At 45.7% G+C, this 7305-nt stretch overlaps 1 protein-coding gene across 1 annotated transcript in view; it reads left to right on the forward strand.

Moving 5' to 3' along the window:
* Window positions 1-606, forward strand: part of kctd16a (potassium channel tetramerization domain containing 16a) — a 17269-nt gene extending 16663 nt beyond the window's left edge. The window contains exon 3 of the mRNA XM_062524635.1: window positions 1-606. This exon is cut by the window's left edge and continues 1097 nt beyond it. The gene's annotated coding sequence lies outside the window, so the exon portion shown is untranslated.
* The last annotated feature ends 6699 nt before the right edge of the window (window positions 607-7305 follow it).

Genomic DNA, 7305 nt, shown 5'->3' on the forward strand with positions numbered 1-7305 from the left:
CGGATTTAACGCTATCTTAATTTGATCAACATCCACCTTCAGGAGGCGGACTCTCCATAGAATTCTCGCTGGTAGAGGACGTCTACCCGAATGTACTAATGCCTCATCTGTTCCTTTCGAGTTTGACTGTGAACTTTTTGGTAGTGGATGTTTCTTTTTTTGTTTTGGTGAATCTATGAGAATGATATAGTGCATAAGCCAGAACTCATTTGTCATTGTAGTCTCCGACAGCACATGGGGGGAAAAAAATGGGCGGGGGGATCCTTGTGGTAGCAAGGCATGCATGTTACTTCACCATGCTAGATCATTGTGACCTAATGGGTGCTTCCAACTTTAAAAATAAAAAAATAAAGAAGAAAAAAAGAAAAATAAATCTCACTAGAGCCTAGCTGTTCAATGGAAAACAATATTGAGGAGAGGAGCACCAGTATCTGCAGTATTGCCACACAACATACATCTCTTTTGTTGTCTGTTTGTTTGCCATCGTACGCATCTATGTCAACACTGTATTTCCAGAATGTTCTTGAGGTTGTGTCCGTGGGTGTATGTATGCAGATCATCCTGTTGTGAATGTGAGATGGATAATTAAACGACTAGTGTACTGTACGTGTCCACCTCGCTGACTGCATCCTTGATTTGACAGGAGGTTATCCAGACGGTCATCCTTTGACAAATGACGCAAGGCTTCGTTGTTATGTAACACCGATCTCTTATCTCGCACTCGAACGATGTTGCTCGGAAAAAGGATCATATATTATCCACAATGTTTCAGTCCCACTCGCATTATTTGGTCTATGTGTTGAAATAATAAATGTGACTCAAAGGAGGCAGAATACAGAACAGAAGAGGTACAGTGTGATACTCATAAAAGCTTCATGAAGCTTGCTGTTAAGGGACTATGAAGCTTCTGTGACAAAAAAACATGGACTCTCTCCTCCCTCCATTCTTCCCTCTATCTCTCTCTTTCTTATACTCTTGCTCTGTCTCTCTCTTTCCTCTCTTTCTTTCTTATACTCTTGCTCTGTCTCTCTCTTCCTTATACTCTCGCTCTGTGTCTCTCTCTTTCCTCTCTCTCTTTATTATACTCTCGCTCTATGTCTCTCTCTTTCCTCTCTCTCTTTATTATACTCTCGCTCTATGTCTCTCTCTTTCTTATACTCTTCCTCTATGTCTCTCTCTTTCCTCTCTCTCCTCTCCTCTCCCGGCAGGTCGGGTTCGATTGATTCCTGAGGTATCAGTAATTTCATCTCCTTTCTCTTGTTGTTTTATGAGTTCACCGCGTGCATTCGCCTACAGAGAGGCAGAGAGAAATGTATGCATCACCCCAGACTATTTTAGTTGGGACTATTTTTAGCCAACGGATTCTGCAGTGTTGCCACATATCTTCAGCAAACACAGAACAAGGAGGGAAAAAAGGAACCTTTTCAGTGAGGAACGCACAGGGAAAACATGACAAGCAAATAGTTGCCTGACGCAAATATGTATTCATGCTTTGCAGCGAGGGAAGAAGACTACATATATATGATTACACTTGAAGATATGCAAAGTAGAGATGACATCGCTCTTCTAGTGCCTCTGGCAAAACAAGTACAGTAAGTGTGTCCTTGGAGCGCCCTTCGTCTTTCTGCATTGGCAAACAGGAGTTGAAGCACAGTGTAATGCAACGATGTTTGGGCAAAATACGAGTTTGAGCAAATTTGCACAGACACTGCACCGCTCTGTGCTGTTAAGCTTCGGCACACTGTAAGTGAACTCGCTCACACTGCATGCGCGCCGAGAGAAACCGGGGGATCTCCTTGAAAGTTGAACGAAAACCAGGCCGTCTTGAGACGCGGGCACGTGGTTTCGGTATTGTTCATTGTTCATTCAGAGATCTTTCAGATTTCTATTCATTTATTTATTAAGTCCAGTGAAAACATGATGGATGGTCGGCCTCCATTGTGTTCTCTCTCTCGGTCGCTCTCACTTTCTCGTTCTCTTGTCTCGTTCACACACACACACACACACACACACACACACCAACAAACTCCAGAGTTCCTCCGCAGCACCCGACACGCATGCTAATTCCGCTGACCTAAAAATCCATACGACTGATTTAGCATATTAACTAAATTGGGGATAAAAGGAAGCACTCCACTTCGCCTTTGCCCGACACAGCCAGGGTCAGAGGCCCCACTTGCCCTATCCCACACACCCCTGTCATCCCCATAGTTGGCCCCTCAAACGCACGTGGGATATTACTCCCAAACAGATCAATGTCCAGTGCATGAGAGAAATCCTCAAGCCTCCCCTTGAACTGGGCTCCGGCCTGGTGTGAGTGGGATCAGTAGCCAACATGTTCTGGGCTGCAAAGTAATATTTAAAGGCATAACTTGGAAATGTAGACATATAGACATAAAGTTTCCCTGTGTTATGATATATTGCCTATAGGGTGTGGCTCCATTTGTGTTGCAGCATACTGCCACTGCGGTAAAACAATTCTCACCTGCAATATCTGAAATATATTCATTCAATAACATTTCCATGTTGAGAAATACTTTAGGTTGTCCAGCATAATTCCTCGAGGCCTGTCCCGCTTATGTTTTATGACTAAGCGAATGGCAAGATTCGTGCCCGTTTTAATAAAATTCTGTCAGTGGAGATGCATCAAAAAGGCAGACAATCTTCACCGTTGCATAAAGAAGCGGTTACGTAATAAAATTTATTTGAGCGGCTGAAAAAAAAAAAAGATAGATATTTTTTTCTGCTTCTTCTTTGAGTCTGAGAAGATCCTGTCTCCCGGCAAGTCTCCACACAGCATCCAAGCCTTAGCAGTGTCATTTAATCATGGATGGCTGCTATTTTTACACTGGGATGTGGGAAGAGGTTCAGTACGAGTTGTTAAGGCTAGGGAAAGAAATAACAAGGTTGTAGGGAAGCGTGGCCCTGTGTGTATTTCTCATCATATTTTGGCCGGCATTTGATTTGTTATTATTTTTAGCCCCGTGTCAGAGACTGGCGTGAGAGTTTGGACATTTTTTACGCCAAAGAAAGGGCTCCTGGTGCGGATCCAGTTCAGCGCTCCGGCCGGGCAGGGCTTTCTGGAGGGACCCAGAACAGCGCAAGCCAATTAGAGCCCGTTTTTGGGTCCTGCTGTGTGCCTCGTTTGACCCTCTTCTGCTAAGCTGGTCACACAGTGTCCTCAAACTGGTGTGAGAAGAGGTGAGAAAGAGGAAAGAGAGGAAGAGGAGAGAGAGAGAGAGATGGAGGGAGGAAGAGAGAGAGAAGGAGTGAGAGATGGAGAGATAGGGAGGAAGAGAGGAAAGAGAGGAAGAGGAGAGAGGGATAGAGGGATGAAGAGAGAGTAGGAGTGAGAGAAGGAGAGATAGTGCGGAAGAGAGAAAATCGAAGAAGAGGAGAGCGAGAGATGGAGGAATGAAGACAGAGAGTAGGAGTGAGAGAAGGAGAGATAGGGAGGAAGAGAGATGGAGGGAGGAAGAGAGAGAGTAGGAGTGAGAGAAGGAAAGATTGGGAGGAAGAGAGAAAAGCGAGGAAGAGGAGAGAGAGAGAGAGATGGAGGGAGTGGAGAGAGGTGGAGGGATGAAGACAGAGAGAGTAGGAGTGAGAGATGGAGAGATAGGGAGGAAGAGAGGATGAGAGAGACGGGCGAGGAATGAAAGAGACAGACTAAGTGGGGTATCGGTGAAACGGTTGGCTCTGTAACTGTCCATTGGCTGTCAAATGTACAGCCTTTGAGCACCCAGTCCAAACCCATACACCAACAGAAGAAGCACACACACACGCACACACACACACACACACACACACACACACACACACACACACACACACACACACACACACACACACACACACTCGCACGCAAGTAGGAAAAGCACATATTCATACACACACACGCACCCCCCCTCCTCCCCACACACACACACTCAGATGCACACGCACACACACACACACACACACACACACACACACACACACACACACACACACACACACACACACACACACACACACACACACACACACACACACACACACACACACACACAGTTTTTCCTGGACCTTGCAGCAGCACATCCCTCCACCCCCTCCCTCTCCCGGCTCCCTCTCCGTGGCACCTGCGCGGTCCCACATCAGGGTCCCATCACCTCTCCATATGACCCACCACCTCCACCTCCACCACCGCCGCCACCACCACCACCACCACCACCTCCACCACCGCCACCCTGCACACTAGGCCTCCGGCCCTGCGTCTTATCCCTGCCTCTCAGCCTTCCCTCGGGGGACCTGGCTGGGAGCGCGCGGCGCCAGCTCAGCTATGCAGGTGAGCCTCCCCTAATGAGAGGAGCACTGCTGCCAGCTGCCGAGTCTGGAGTCTGGAGGAGAGGAGGAGAGGGGAGGGGAGGGGAGAGGAGAGGAGAGGAGAGGAGAGGGGAGGAGAGGAGAGGAGAGGAGAGGAGACGAGGCCGTGGGATGAGGAGGAGGAGGAGGAGGAGGAGGAGGGGGGGGGGGGGGGTGTTGGGGTTGAGTCTGTGTGCGAGAGTTCGTTTCTGCATAAGCAATTATGTGTGTGTGTGTTTGTGTATACACACTCTAAAAAATGCTGGGTTAAAAACAACCCAAATTTAGTTATTTTCAACCCAACTGCTGAGTAAAATGGGGTCCAACACAGCATTGGGTTATCTTAACCCAGCAAATTGGGTTATTCAATTTAACCCAGCGGATGGGTTGATATTTTAACCAATGTGTTGGGTTATTTTGACACGAATGTTTAGTTAAATTTACATAATGTTTGGGTTATATTTGAAACCAAATCCCAAAAAAATCCACTGGTTCATTTTTAAAACACTTCACTTAAATAGCCAAACTTAAAGTCACACATTTTGTTGACAGCTTGGATACAGACAATATATTATATGAGAAATGGGCAAGATAAGAATAGCCATGCAATGAAATAAAACAGACATGATTATTTATTTTATACTTTTCTTTATTTTTGAACAGTCTGTGATAGGCTACTTCCATGAAGGCAGGCAGATTTCACGGTCCGTTTCGGGGGTCAGCCCTGTCAATCAAAGAAAAAAAAAGAATCAGTTATTTACAGAGCTTTATATCAAGACTTCCATGAACCATTATCAATGAATGATGTTGACAAACATTAAAAATCCACCAGGAGACCTAATATCATGGCGTTGTTTTAATCCTAATACAGGTAATACAAAACGTGCGTTTGGAGATGAGCTGGATAAGCAGGCTAATAAACGTAATTTCAGTAGTGGCGATGCTAACGTTTATGTGTTTCTACTCTAAGTGAGTGAAAATATGTTGGTGTTTGAGTTTGAGCATGCCCTTTTAGACCATCTAATATATGCGTGAGTGTGTGTGTGTGTGTATTTGTGTATCTGTGTGTGTGTGTGCGCGCAACAAAGCGTGTGAAAGAGGTGAAAAGTGTTGTGATTGTGTTGACTCAAGAAAGTGTTGGCAGTATTCCCACACATCCTTGTTCACATCTCTCTCTATCTCTCCCTCTCTCTCTCCCCCTCTCTCTCTCCCTCTCTCTCTCTCCCTCTCTCTCTCTCTCCTCCCTATCCGTTGGCAGGGCTGGCGATGGATTAGTGCTGAGTGAGGGATATGGAGGTAGAGCAGACAGACACACACACACACACACACACACACACACACACACACACACACACACACACACTCACACTCATGATGGAGTCCAGCCCTGGAGCCAGCCGAGCGGCTCCAGTCTGCCTGGACATGGGCTCATTCACTCACCATTAGTGCTCCTATATTGCCTGTGAACGGGCGCCTCTTCATCCTATATGGGCCTGTTAGTTTGTTGCTGTCCAACTCAAAGGAGCTTTATCAACAAAACCATAATATCATATAGTCATCATAATTACAGTCATCATAGGGCCCTCCTTTAAATGACGAGCAAGACGCAAAGTCTCAAAGTCTAACTCAATCTAGTATGATAACGGGGCAAAATCTATCTATCTAATGTAATACCACACACAAGATCCCTGGCACCAACATTAGTGGGTGAGCACGATGCTCACACATGCCACAGTGTGTGTGTGTGTGTGTGTGTGTGTGTGTGTGTGTGATAGATTTACAGTAGTTCCTGTCCAAGACACTTTGCTCACTGATTGACTGGTTGACTGCACTCTGCCCTTCATTTACATCAGGGGGCCCGTAGTCTCCATGGTAACACTTTACTTGGATAGTCTGCCCACATAGACTTAACACAGGTCATCTGTTAAGATTCAAGTTCAGTAGCCTATGTAAAATTGAGCAATTACTGGACATCATCGTGACCAAATCCAACTCCTTCTTTAACTATAATCATAACTTGTAGCTAACAGTGTCAACAGATAATTAGTTGTTTATCAGAGTATGTGGATAGTCTGTAGGACTATCCATATTTTTGTCCTCTTATGGACATCCTCTTATGGTATCACAACAACCCTTCTGGCTAATGTTACTACTACCAGAGGAGGTGGAGTGCCTTCTTCAAATGCCATGAAATATATAGGGTAAAGACACAGTGTGAACCAATACATGTTGTTTACTGTTAGTCGAGTATCTGAGTATGTGGATAGTCTGTAGGTGGACTATCCATATAAAGTGTGACCCCCCAGTCACACAATATATACAAAAGTATTGGAACACCTGGCCATTATACCTACAGGGACTTTTATGACATTCCATTCCATAGGCATAGGAGAGCTGTGCCAGCACGCATGCTTCTGTGAACACTTTCCACAAGATGTTGGGGTTGTGTCTATGAGGTCAGGCACTGACTGATGTTGGGTAGACAAGAAGCCCTGGTTTGCAATCTCATTCTAGTTTGCCCCAAAAGGTGATCGATGGGGTTGAGGGCAGGCATTGATGTCGAACGAGAGGCCCTGGCTTGCAATCTCATTCTAGTGTATCCCAAAGGTGATCGATGGGGTTGAGGTCAGAGCTCAGGGCGAGGTTCCTCTACACCAAACTCACCCAACCATGTCTTTACGGACCTTGCTTTGTGCTCTGGGATATGGTCACACTGGAACTTAAAAGGGCCATCGCCAGATTGTTCCCAGAAAGTTGGAAGCAGAGAATTGTCCTAGCCTGGTCATACCAAACCATCGTACTATTGTAATGCTGTAGGGAAATGAAAACTGAGCGGAACCTTACGGACGGCTATGCCAGGCTAGAATTGTCCCATAAGTTTTCAAATGTCTCTTTAGTGGAATTTACTTAGGGACCTCGTGCAACCACCCCATGAAATCAATGACTAAAAAGATGTGTCCCAAT

This window comes from Sardina pilchardus, chromosome 21 (assembly GCF_963854185.1).
Source record: "Sardina pilchardus chromosome 21, fSarPil1.1, whole genome shotgun sequence".
Taxonomy (NCBI): Eukaryota; Metazoa; Chordata; class Actinopteri; order Clupeiformes; family Clupeidae; genus Sardina; species Sardina pilchardus.